General features: G+C 47.2%; 1 protein-coding gene across 3 annotated transcripts in view; it reads right to left on the minus strand.

Moving 5' to 3' along the window:
* Positions 1 to 12,110, minus strand: part of LOC119975799 (Golgi integral membrane protein 4-like) — a 170,434-nt gene that overhangs the window by 69,923 nt on the left and 88,401 nt on the right. The window lies entirely within an intron of this gene.

Raw genomic sequence — 12,110 nt, forward strand, 5'->3', positions numbered from 1 at the left:
AACGTAGGTAGTTGGGGACCAACGGATGGTTTCATGTAAAATTGTATGTGTGTAGTCATGAGTATACTTAAGTGGCAGAGTGTACTATAGTCCTCTTGTCGTGTGTCTTTGTCTTTCTTTTAAGTGAATAAATATTCTTTACTAATTGTGCATACAGCCACTGGACTGTTCCTCACTATGTTTTACCGTTCCTCACATTACACCAAAAGACACATACAAAACTACGAACCAGTGATCCAAGTTTCTGTTCTGGGTTTTGGGATACTCTCACATTTAACATCAGTGTGGCTCGTAACAAGAGCATTGCTACCTTTGCCTCCTTAACAACAATGCTGCTCTTCAAAGAAATTAACTACAGAAATAGACTCAAAAGCAAATCGATCCTGCTTGTTGTATTGTTTAAATTTCTGTGGGTAGACAATTTTTCATCCCCATGAAGCTCCCTACCGGAGAGGAGACACGGTACAGATCGAGCGGGAAATTACTCAACCTATGTCTCCTCCAATCCTGAACCATGATCACCCCAACCTCTGTCATCAGACTGCAGTATACTTGGGTATGCACATACTCAAGAGCCGAGTCCAAACTAGCATCGACGGAATCATGAAGGCATATGAAAGAATGGGCTTAACCTCAGGAAGACAAAGGTCCTTGGCCAGCCTGCTTCCACTGCTCCACCCCCCCCCCCCCCCAACCAATTATCAAGGTCCATGGTGAGCCATTGGACACATATATCGTTTCCCATATCTCGGGAGCCTCATTTCAGCAAGGGCAGACATCTGATGAAACTCAACAGCTCCTCCATTGTGCCTGTGCAGCCTTCAGCTGACCAAGGATAAGAATGTTTGATGACAAACACCTGAAACACGGCACCAAGCTCATGCTCTACAGGGCTTCCATGCTACCTACCCTCCTGTAAATCCCTGGAGAAACATCTCTGCAAAATCCTGCAACTTCAATGGTAGAATAAATGCTCCAATATGACTGTCCTCTCTTCGGTCAGCATCCCCAGTGATGAGACACTAACTATGGTTAACTATGGCCCACTATTGGTGGGCCACATCGTCTGCATGCCTGACAAGGCTCCCAAAACAAGCTCTCTACTTCAAGCTTTGACAAGGCAAGCGTTTGCCAGGAGGGAAGAGGAAAACTTTTAGGGACGTCCTCAAAGCCTCCCTGAAAAAATGCAACATCCCCAATGTTATGTAGGAATCTCTTGCTCGAGACCTCCCAAACCGGAGAAGAACCATCCGCAAAGGTGCCAACCATTCTGAATGTCTGTGGCAGGCCCAGGTGGAGGCTGAGAGCAAACAGCGGATGTAGTGTACTGAACTCTGAGCATCCCACCCACCCCACCTGCCTCCTCAAACACTATCTGCCCCACCTGTGGCAGTGTGCGTGAATCCAGCATAGGACTTTTTAGTCACCTCAGGATCCACAATCCCAGAGTGGAAGATAGTCATCCTCAGTAGTGAGAGACTGCCTAAGAATAATAAGAAGAAAAAGATTTTGAAATGATGCGGCTGGAAGGATCACCTTCAATCCACATGCCATTTATGCTGAAGTTTAGAATGAGTGCTAATTCAGGGATAGCTGCTTTGAAAAAATTAAAAACGAACAGAAGGTAGGCAAGGGTAGCACTTATAAGAATAAGAGTGTGCAAAATTTATAAGACAATTTGTTACTCCTCTGCTGCCCTCCTCTGCCATTTTTAAGCAAAGCAGAGACACTGAAAGTCACACATTACAGAAATAAAAACAGAAAATGCTGGGAAAACTCAGCAGTTCTAACAGCATCTGTGGAGAGAGAAACAAGAGTTAATGGCCAAAATCATCAGTCCACACATGGGCTTTTAAGAGGTTTAAATTATTTTAAATTACTGAAGTGTTTGAGCATACAGAAAAGTTCCTGTAATGTTATGATCTGTAAGTGAATTTGTGAGGAGAACATTTGGGTGGAATCCTGTTGAGGCGTCGTGTGCCTGTTGAAAAGCTGGCAAGAAGCCTGTGCTGCCTAGTTTCAGGAAGGCCCGCCAAGACACAAGGCAATCAGGCAGTGGGGGTGTCAATAGTGGGCCTTCTACTGAAATCAATATCCCGAGGATGGAAATAACATCTACAAAAGCTGCAGGCCAATCAGAGGTTGGCGGCTCCTGTGTGAGCAGGTCCATTGGGGAGGCCATGGCTACTGCTGGAAGGACAGGGAGTCCCAGAATTGTGAGTGGGGGGAGGTGGGGAGGGGGGCTGTCAGCAGCAAGGGCAAGTTCAGCAGGCCATCACCCCCTCCCCAATGTTCAGTCCCTCAATCAGACATTTTGACATTATCAGTACCTTTGATCAAAGCGCACACCACCCCACTCTGGAGGTCAGAAGCAGGCCACACTTTTACTTGCATTTTGAAACTCTGCGTGCTGCATTTTGAAAGACATACTTGCCAATGGATTAATACCAGCAATAGCTTGCCAGAGGTCATTAATTGGTCACTTAAGGGCCTGAATGGACATCAGGGCAGGACGGCCAACCATGTGCATTCCTACCCAGAACATAACTCTGACAGAGGCTGAAAGGCAGTGGGTTCCAGTAAACCACCATCCCAACTACTTACTTGCACTTCCCAATTCCAAGCTCAACTCCATCAGCGAAAGAAGATTCTACCCTTTTTCTCTCAGTGGATCATTAGCCTACAGAATTCTCTCATCCAGAGGGCAGTGGAGGCAGAGCCATTGTTTGATATGTCTATATTTTTAAGTTTAAGGCTGCATTAGATAGATTTTTGATTTTCAAGGGAATCAAAGCTTATAGGGGCTGTGCAGAAAAGTGGGGTGAGGCCACAATCAGTACAGCCATGATCTATCAAATGATGGAGCAGGCTTGAGGAGCTGAATGGCCCACTCCTGTTCCTAATTTATATGTACATATCAATATGTTCAACCAAGTTAGTGTACAGATCATGTAAATTAGCTTCATTGAGAATGGGTTGGTCAATCCAGAACAAAACAAAATTGAATCATTCTGATTGCGAATGGTATAAACAACAAAACAAGAAGTCCAAGCAAAGCTCAAGAAAAACATTTCTAAAAACACAAGCACTGCTCAAAAAATGGATTGAGCAAACTACTCAGAAATGTTGGGTGACATCTACCGGTTGCGTTACGCCTGAAAAGCAGCATGGCGCATTACGACTGCCAGGTGCTGGGAGATCCCGGGCGGGATTCGGCCACAACTGGCCGGATGGCCCGACGCCAGCACCAAGAGCGGCGCGAACAACTCCGGCATCGGGCTGACCACAAGGTGCAGAGTCTTCCGCACGTCCGGGGGCTAGGCCGCCGCTGGAGGGGTTGGCGCCGCGCCAACTGGCGGCGGAAGCCTGGCGCTATTTTTACGCATGCGCAGAACCGCCGTTGTGGTTCTGCGCATGCGCAGACCCGGCCGGCGTGTTTCCGCGCATGCGCAGGTGGTTCTTCTCTGCACTGGCCATGGTGGAGCCCTACAGAGGCCAGCGCGGAGAGTGCCCCCAAGGCACAGGCCCGCCCGCAGATCGGTGGGCTCCGATCGCGGGCCAGGCCACCTTGGGGGCGTCCCCGGGGCCGGATCCCCCACATCCCCCCCCCCCCCCGAGGACTCATCCGACCGGCCTACAAGCCAGATCCCGCCGTGATGGACCATGTCCATTTCACGCCGACGGGACTGGCCAGGAAACGACGGCCGCTCGTCCCATTGAGGCCCGGAGAATTGCCGGGGGGTTCGCTGCCAATGGCCCCGACCGGCGTGTGGCGTAAACCCCGCCCCCGCACAAAAACCTGCACCGGAGAATACAGCAGCCGGCGTCAGAGCGGCAGGGCGGGATTCGTGCCACCCCCTGGGGATTCTCCGACCTGGCAGGGGGTCGGAGAATCCTGCACCCCAAGTCCGAAATCTATCCGGCTTGCTACGCCTCGCGAGATCTGAGGCAATCTCGCAATGTGACTCTTGCCCATTGTGGGCGGCATCACTTTGTGGCAAATCTGCATAATAATAATCACCTTTTGTCACAAGTAGGCTTGAACAAAGTTACTGTGAAAAGCCCCTAGTCGCCACATTCAGCGCCTGTTCAGGGAGGCCGGTACAGGAATTGAACCTGCGCTGCTGGCATTGTTCTGCATTACAAGCCAGCTATTTAGCTGACTGTGCTAAACCAGCCCCTATTAGAGTAAGACAGCTATTCTCACTCTAATATGCATTAAGATCTACCCAAGTTGTGGGATCAAACTCCTTTGCCTTGGAGACCGAGGGCAAGTGCCGTTCAGTGCTGGTCTTCACAAATAGGGACCAGACGGAACAGTACTCGCAGGGGACTCCCTGGGGATTGGACGCCCCTAGGTGCATGCTCTTTGGGCAAGGCGGTACCCTGCCGCTGCTGATACCACCTGGGCACCCTGGCAATGCCACCTGGGTGCTAGCCTGGCATTACTAAGGTGCCTGGGTAGCATTTTATGCACAACAGTGATTGGGCCCGGGGGTGCTCTGTGTGGGTGTGGGAATTGCTGGGGAGTTATTGTGAGTTGGGGCTGGGAGTGGCTTCGGAGGTAGTTGCATCCCAATCCCCCGCAGCACTGAAGAGTTCCGGCGAGTGGAGGTCCTCAGTGCAGAAAACATGGCTAAGTGCGGCTTCGTCGGGGAGTTCCTCGCTGAGGTCCCCAATCTAACCGGATGGGCGTTAGAAATGGGGTGTTTCTCGGCGCTCCGAGTACCAGAAAAAACCCAGCTAATTTTGCATGCTACAGGACTCTTTCCCCATTCGTGTAGATCTCTGCTGATTGGATTCATGCTGAACACAATTGGAGAAGGGTGTGGTTGTTGGAGCCAATTAGTCAGCCCCAGAATTTCACTGCAGGAGTTTCTCAGTGTCCTAGGCCCAACCACTTTCAACTGCTCAATGACCTTCACTCTATCAAAAAGACAGAGTGGGAATGTTTGCTGATTATTGCACAATGTCAGTACCATACCCAACTCCTCAAATGCTGATGCAGACAGTGTCCATATGCGGCAAGATCTGGACAATATTCAGGTTTGGGCCGATAAGTGGCAAGTAATATTCGCGTCACACATTTGCCAGGCTCCAACAACCATCTATAGACATCTCGCCTTGGCATTCAATGGCCTTACCATCACTGAAACCACGACTATCAACATCCTGGTGGGTTACCATTGATTAGAAACTGAACTGGACCAGCCATATAAATACAGTGACTACAAGGACAGGTGTGAGCCTGGGATTTTGGAAGTAAATAACTCACTTTCTATCAACCCAAATCCTGTTCATCATCTACAAGGCACAAGTCAGTAGTGAGATGGAATACTCTGCCCTTGCCTGGATGAGTGCAGGTCCAGAAGCTGAACATCATACAGGCCAAAGCGGCCTGTTCGATCGCCACCACCTTAAACATTCATTCCCTCCCATCACTGACGTACAGTGACAACAATATGTACCAAATAAAAGATACACTGCAGCAACTCCCCTTACAGACCTATGGGACGGGATTCTCTGACCCCCCGCCGGGTCAGAGAATCCCCAGGGAGCTGCGTGAATCCCGCCCTGCCGTTCCGACGCCGGCTGCCGTATTCTCCGGCGCCGGTTTTCGGGCGGCGACCGGGATCACGCCGCGCCGGTCGAGGGCCGTTGGCAGCAATTCTCGGGGGGGGGGCTCCATGGTGGCTTGGCCCATGATCGGGGCCCACCAATCTGTGGGCGGGCCTGTACTATGGGAGCATTCCTTCCTTCCGCTCCAGCCTCTGTAGTGCTTCACCATGGCCGGCGCGGAGAAGAACCCCTCTGCGCATGCGCAGGAAACACGCCGGCCGGTCTGCGCATGTGCGGAACCACGCTGGCGGTTCTGCGCATGCGCCAACTCGGGCCGGCCCTTCGGCGCCGCTTGGCGTGGTGCCAAACCCTTCGCCGCCGGCCTAGCCCTGGACAAGCGGAGGATTCTGCAACTTCTGGTTGGCCCGGCGCCGCAGTGGTGTGCACCGTTCTTGGCGCCGGGCCTTCCCACCAATTGCGGGAGAATCCCGGCCATGGCCTCTACCACCTAGAAGGACCCGGGCAGCAGACTCAGAGGAACACCACCAGTTGCAAGTTCCCTTCAGGTCAAACACTATTTTGACTTGGAATTACCGGCAAAATTCTCCCATCCTGCCCACAGCTGACTTGGTAGTGGGCAGGAGCAAAAGAATCTATCAGGAACCAAAAGTCAGAAACCTGCTGGTGTAAAATCACATTGCAATTCTCCCATTGGCGGGTTACAGGTGAGTCAGTCCTCCCACTGCCTGTTGATATGAACGCCATTTGCATTAAATGCATCACATGAATGCTCATTAAAACAACCATCAGGCCTTCCAATCTTCTGTCATGCCAGGAAAGTTATATCGATTGCTAAAGAGTGCCGTGCACAATGTAATGCTTAGTTTGTAAGCGACTTTGAGGTGAATGCTTCAAAGCTGTTAGGAAAACACAGGTAGTTATAAGGTATTGATATTTGTATTAGAAAACTTTGGAGGGTTTAATTCAATGTTTCTGTGGAAGGAAGGTAAAACCTCTCGTTAGGTTCATGCTGGACGAAAGTGTTTACTGGTGTGAGAGTTTGTTCAGTTCCAACTGTTTTCCATTGTGCTTAGAAAGGACTATGGTGTGAAGAGTAAATAAACCATCAGTGGTTGCTTAGCAACTGGGGGCTTTTTTTAAAATTTAAGAGTACCCAAATAATTTTTTCCAATTAAGGGGGAATTTAGCGTTGCCAATCCACCTAGCCTGTACATCTTTGGGCTGTGGGGGTGAACTCCACACAAACACGGGGAGAAGGTGCAAACTCCACACGGACAGTGACCCAGAGCCAGGATTGAATCTGGGACCTCGGCGCAGTGAGGCAGCAGGGCTAACCCAATTCGCCACCGAGCTGCCCTAACTGGGGGCTTTTTAAGTTTTAATTTTAGCTGGATATATTGCAGTCGAAGACAGGACACTGGGGACTGAACATCTCACAGCTCTGCCAGATGAAAGACTGGACAGGATGGGAGCTGCAAAGAAGCAGGCTCCCCAAAGAACCAGTTACAGTCCTGATAAATTGCGATAGAAAGAATGTCTTACGATGACTGAGCTTAAGAGAACATAGACCAAGGTATTGTTCAGAAGAATTCAAGAGTAAACAATTTCAGTAGCCAGATTCACGGTGGCACAGCAGACTTCAGAGGGAAATCAAAAGTTTGATACCATTTTAATGGAATCTTGGTTCGAGAGTCAAACCGTTCGTACAGGAGTCAAGGCTGGTTAAAAAAAACTTGGATACCGAATATGTTGGTAAAAAGCAAAATGGAAGCTTTATTAAAAGAGCCATTTGGAAAACCGGGATTGGATTTCAGATTCAAACCACTAATGGAAAGCATTATTGTTAAAGAAGATTTTAACGAAGTGTGTTTTTTTGGGAGTGCGGTTTTGAAAGAGAATCATGTGTGATGATTTTGAGGAGAAATCTATAAACATTCACTTGAGGTTCAAAGTGGAGAGTGTAGTTGAGCACAGTCATTTTGTGTGCTGAAAGGGATGTTGTGTTATTGAAACCATTGTAGTTTAAATTATGATTAGTAATCTGTGTTAATATGTGTGTAATTGTTAAGATAGGGGGTGAGTAATGAGGTGCTGTATCATAATCCAATTTTTTTCATGCTTAATGAATGTTTTTTAATGTTTGTTATTAAAACTAATTACTAGTCCTGTGACCCTGTTCCTCCACGTTTTAGAACAAAAAAGTAAAAGTTAGTCTTTTGAGCCAGGGTTCCATTCTGGAATCATCCCATCCAGTTATAACATCAACTAGGATTATAACAAACGTAGGGGCTCTTTCGGGATTTCAAAATGTGGAGAAAGGGTTAGTGGACGCTGGTTGGTAATAATTCATTGGGAGATTGTGAAATGTGGAAATGTACTGAATAGTAAAACATGGTCTGGGATTTGTTGCTAAATGGTGGAATCTATGAATCTTTTTTTTATAAAAGAGTAATTGGGGTAGTGAGGTACTGAACAAAGGAATTGGAGGTATATTGTATGGGTTAGAATTCAAAAATGGCATTGGCAATTGCTAAGGTTTTTTATAAAGATGGATGATGTAACTCTGACTGGTTTACAGAAAGTAACCAAGGGTCAGTTAACTGAATTGGAAGATAAATTGGAGTTGAGGTAAGGAAAGGAGAGATGAAAGCATAGCGAAACATTTAAAACTGGAGAGCTTCCCTGGGGGATCAAGTATCTCAAAAAATGAGGCAATTGAATTAGCTACAATTCAATTACAAAAGAAACAATTAGAAATGCAGGAAAAAGAAATAGAAAAAAGAACAAAGAAAAGTGCGGCACAGGAACAGGCCCTTCGGCTCTCCAAGCCTTGCCGATCATGATGTTCTAACTAAAAACAAAACCTTCTGCCTCTACTCGGTATAAAGAGAAATGAAAAAACTTGAACTAGATATGCAGGAAAAGCAAAAAAGGGAAAGAGAAGGAAGGGAAAAAACTTTTCAAAAGGAAATTGAAACTTGACATGGAAATGAAATGAAATGAAAATCGCTTATTGTCACGAGTAGGCTTCAATGAAGTTACTGTGAAAAGCCCCTAGTCGCCACATTCCGGCGCCTGTCCGGAGAGGCTGGTACAGGAATGGAAACATCTGCAAGAGAAAACAAGGCACGGTAACAGAGTGGTTAGCACTGCTGCATCAGAGCCCCAGGGTTCAATTCCAGCCTTGGGTGACTGTGTGGAGTTTGCATGTTCTCCCCGTGTTTGCGTGGGTTTCATTCGGGTGCTCTGGTTTCCTCCCACAGTCCACAGATGTCAAGTTAGGTGGATTGGCCATGCTAAATTGCACTTAGTGTTCACGGATGTGCAGGTTAGGTGGGGTTACGGGAATAGAATGGGGGAGTGAGCCACGGTGGAATGTTCTTTCAGTGCATTCGTGCAGACTTGTTGGGCTGTCTGGCCTTCTGCATTGTAGGGAGTCTATGGAAAAGGAGGGAGAGAGAGAGAGAGGGAGAATTCCAACTTAAAGTGCTGGATGTTACTGCAGAGACACTACAGCAGTTTGAGGTTGGAAGTAATTCTAGACATGAAACTAGTGGAAAAATGTTTAAATTTATACAAGTTACCGGACCTATGGATCCTCCTGTCCCCCAGCACCTGGGGTTGGGGACACCGGAGGTTCGTTCCACTTGGTATCACACACTAGTGTCTATCTGGACTGCGCTGTGCTGTGGGACTCATGCAGCCACTGCAACAATGGTCCAATGTTCAATCAGGGATGAAGTGTGAGGTGTGGCCGGGGTGGGGGTGGCTTGACAAAGGGGACAATGTGGTAGGAGGGCTATACAAGATGGGGGACTAAGTGCAAGAGTTCACAATGGCAGGCAGAGGGCAAGAGGTGGATGAAGGAAAGCAATAGAAGGCAGAGGAAGGGCCGTGCGAAGTTGGACCCTGGCAAGGCTACTTAAAAAGCCCACAAACATGGGGGTCAAAGGGTACTACATCGTTTACTGAAAGAGGGTGGATGAAGAATCCAGAGGCAGTGGATGGAGGTCCAAGTGGGACATTGATGCCTCGCAGGTGATGTGCTCAAGGGAGAAGGTAGTTGAATCAAGGAACAGACTTCTTGAGGCTGTTAGCCTTTTCCCTCTGTGTTGCTGACATCCTACACGGTCTGGTGAAGATAGGTGGGCTGGAGAAAGTGATATGGGCATGCTGGATTGGTATTTAAATATGGCGCCGGGGCCTTGAACCTTGAAACCTGCTGGCAGACGGTGGATGGATGAATCAGCTGCAGGACCACTAGGTGGCTTGGAAGAGAACTCATGTGTGCATAATTAATGCAATTCCAAGCACAAAATATTCCGCAGAATCCTGTCATTCCGGTCAGTGAGAAAGGTGCCTCCGGAGTCTCTCATCACTGCACCAAGTCTCAAAAACAGAGAATCTTGCCCTATATCACTGTTCTTTCACTGAGATTAGGTCAAAATACTGGAACACCTTCCCAAACCGCATTGTTGGTGTATCCACGTCAGACTGACTGCAACAGTTGAAGGAGGTGGCTCACCATGAGGGAAATTAGGGACAAGCGGCAAATGTTGGCCATGTCAGTGACGCCAACATCCTGTGAAAGAATAAAAATGAAAGACTTCTGGCCTTCTTCTAAATCTGTGTCCAAATGGACATTCATTTCCCTTGTAGAGGCAGGGGACGTAAAATAGAGACGGTGGGGGGTTGTCACTCGTCGAGGGCTCTTCTTTATCTATCACGGAGTCAGCTCTCTTAGGTGAAACGCTCCCTTCCTTCCTACCCTCTCCCTCCATTAAAACCAACCCCTCCACCCCCGCACCCCTCTCCCTAAACTACCAAAATTTTCCTGGTCCAAGACCCCGGACTTACCTGGGGATGTAAGGGCCTTAAGCTTCTTCTTCTCCTGCAGTCCCGGCAGCAGTCTTTCTGTCACTCACTGGACTGATGGTGCTACCGGCCAATCCAATTGGCCATCAGCTCCAGAGGGTAGGTTCTGCCCCAAAGAGTGGAGGAAGGCCGACTCAGCCCTCACTAGTCTGCCCCATAACACTTTATGGTTGCGGGGTTGGTCGACATGGAGCATGTCGGTTCCACACCGACTTTGTTTCCGGGGGGGCCATGCAGTCCACTCTCCCTCCACCCACTCCCACATGTATTATTCAGCTTCATGTCTTCTGTAACTTCTTGTTTGAATCTCTCCAATCAGGTTTCTGTCCCTTCCATCGCAATGAAATGGCCCAAACCAAAGTTAATAGAATCATAGAATGACATCCTCCTAGATCTCTCTGCAATCCTTTGACATGCTTCACCATATTATCCTCTTCCACTACCTCTTTCTGTAGTCCGGCTCAGTGGGAACGTGTTTGTTTTATTCCAATCTCATTAACCCACCTGTAACCTAAGTATGTCCGGTAAAGGTCTCTCTTCTCACTTCGACAGATCCAAGGTACGTATTGCTTCTTGACTTTCTCCACTTGCTCACCTTGGCCCTGAGCAACATGATACAAAGACATGGTGTCCTACAAATTGCCAACGCTCGACTTTATGTCTTCATCGCTTCTCATTAGCCCTCCAATGCCACTGTGCTGTCAGACTGCATATCTAAAATCTAGTCTTGAGTGAGTCTGCTTTGTATTTTCTGTTTCTCCGACTATAAGCTTTGTTAAAAATTTAAAATGTTCCCATTTGTAAGAATTTTTTTTAGATATGCTGTGCCTAATGTGCAAAATTGAAGATTAAATTTAAATTTCAAGACTGAAAGAAGAAATATGCTGGTGGTTTATTACTATTTACACCCAGTTTAATTCTGGCCATTTTCTAATGGGATTCAGAGGATACTTGAGGAGATAAAAAAAATTTAATTTAGAGTACTGTCATGTCAGAGTACCTTCAAGAAATGGGTATTTAAGAAATGTACCTTCAAGAAATGGGTGTTTAAGAAATGTACCTTTAAGAAATGGGTGTTTATCAGTGATGTCAGAGTATGGGTGGAGCTGGGCTGTCTGTCAGCTTTTTACTTTCGTTTTAGGATGTTTGCTGCAGGGTGTGTTTTAGTTTCGTTTTCAGAGCTGGATAGCTGCTGTCACAGCCAGAAGGGGTATTAGTCTCTCTCTGTAATCTAAAAACTGTAAATCAATCCTTTGGTGATTTAAAACAAATAACTGCTCTCAGTAGTGACTTTAACCTGATGTGTTTCTGTTTAAAGATTTTTTAAAAAGTCTTATGGATGTTAAAAGGACAGCTTAAGGATTACTTGGTGTTGTATTCTTCGGGGGTTGCATTTGAATTAATGGTTGCTCAGATGTTCACTGTATGTTTTAAAAAGGTTAACTTGAGTTCATAGAATAAACATTGTTTTGCTTTAAAAAATACTTTTCCATTTCTGCTGCACCACACCTGTAGAGTGGGCCATGTGCTCCCCATACCACAATCTAATAAAAGTTTTGGGTCAGGTGAACTCCAAGATACACTTTCGGGTTCTCTAAACCCTGGCCCATAACAGTACCCAATTCATTTTTTTTCTAATTAAGGGGCAATTTAGC

This window comes from Scyliorhinus canicula, chromosome 13 (genome assembly GCF_902713615.1).
Source record: "Scyliorhinus canicula chromosome 13, sScyCan1.1, whole genome shotgun sequence".
Lineage (NCBI taxonomy): Eukaryota > Metazoa > Chordata > Chondrichthyes > Carcharhiniformes > Scyliorhinidae > Scyliorhinus > Scyliorhinus canicula.